Raw genomic sequence first — 1,856 nt, forward strand, 5'->3', positions numbered from 1 at the left:
CAGTGACACCTCCGAAGGCCTGTATCATGCTCCCATTTCTTCTTGAAGGGTTCTGCCCTCTGCTCCCAGATTCTTCAAACCCATCTGGGGACTGCCACCTCACTAAGGCTTGGTCTCTCCAGTGGCTTACCTGGGGGATTTGATGCCTGGAGAAGATAATTTTTTACTGCTTCCCTACTCTAGACAACAAAAATTATTCTCAGTAATAGCTGTGAAATAAAATGAACAAAAATACAGGTCAGAAAAGAAAGGCAGATGGTGATCATTTATTTATATATTCATGAAGATCATTTCTTTTATTGAAATACACACACACACACATGTGTGTGTATATATATAAAACCATGCCAGTAAAAATAAAGATATTAGAGCACACACAAATAGGCACACATTAAAACACAACTATTTATTAATAGTTTGTAGATTTCCCTAACGAAATTTGATACTTTGGTTATAGTCCGATATATTAATATTTCATGTAAATAATTATCAAACTATATTCACCAATAAGTGAATTTTATTAAACCAAAATGTCTGCCAAAGGTAAAATGTAAGCAATTGCTCAACTGTACCACTGATATAATGTTTTATTGTTTTGATTTGTCCTTTAGTTCTAAAACAATCAACTGAAAAAGACTACGTTTGAACTTCAAAGATACTAAAATTCTATAAAAGATTTTATGTACGAACTAAAATTTTCACTTTTCCAATAAAAGTATTACACCTTATACTCTTTTACTATTTACAATTTTAAAACTCAAATAAAACCTCCAAGTGGCCTCACAGGATGACAGAAGCGCAGCAACTCAAGTTCTGTTTCGTGGTCTTTACAACCACGGTGCTTTCGTCGTTTACTTTGAATTTACGGTTTGAACGCAGGAAGAAGTAGCTCACAGGAGCCAAGTCTGAGGCCCGTTCCAAGGATTCTGCACCTTTGTGAACCGACTCTTGACACAAACGTGGCAGAGACCAGCTGTGTGACTGGGAGTTCTCAGAAATACTGTCCACACAGAATATAATGTTTATTAAAAGATAAGCCATAAACGTGCTCATTTGGAGCTTACATCTATGTTATGAAAACTCAACTGTGACCACAGCAAATGCGTAAAACTCTGGGGAGTTTGTAGGTTGGAGTATTTTGTCACTGACGTTTAGAATTGCTGGCACCTGGTGATAGTAAAAAGCATACTGACTTTTAGTCAGTCTTAATCGTTGTTTTTATTTATTTATTTTTTTGGTGAGGAAGATTGGCCCTGAGCAAACATCTGTTGCCAATCTTCTTCTTTTTGTTAGAGGAAGATTGTCAGTGACCTAATATCTGTGGCAATCTTCCTCTATTTTATGTGGGATGCCGCCACTGTGTGGCTTGACGAGCAGTGCTATGTCCCGGCCCGGGGTACGAACCTACGAACCCCAGGCTGCTGAAGCTTGGGGACTCAAGCACTGCACCACCGGGCCGGCCCTTAACCATTGTTTTTAAATCCTTTTACTGCCTGTTCCTGGAGTGGGCGGCAGGCAGGCTGCTGGTTTCTGCGGGGACCACCAACCTGAGGTAATACTTGCTTTTCACATTCCGGCCTCCCTGAGAATCCTTTCCTAGGCCAGGGGTGCTGTGGGGGCTCTGGAAGTCTGGCTGTTACACGAAACGAGCGCCTGGAGGTCTTTCCATTCCTGGGAAGGTCTAGGATTCTGAACTGCATAAGCCAGGAAAAGACGCCCTCTTTCTCTGCCTTCCCAGGGCCACCTGAATCAGAGGCAGAGCCAAGAGAAGAAAGAAAAATAAGAGAGAAATAATAGGTTACTGTTTCAAAAACTTCCCATGGCAAGTGGACGGCTTGGGAGGAATCTCCTCTGCT

This window comes from Equus caballus, chromosome 12 (genome assembly GCF_041296265.1).
Source record: "Equus caballus isolate H_3958 breed thoroughbred chromosome 12, TB-T2T, whole genome shotgun sequence".
Taxonomy (NCBI): Eukaryota; Metazoa; Chordata; class Mammalia; order Perissodactyla; family Equidae; genus Equus; species Equus caballus.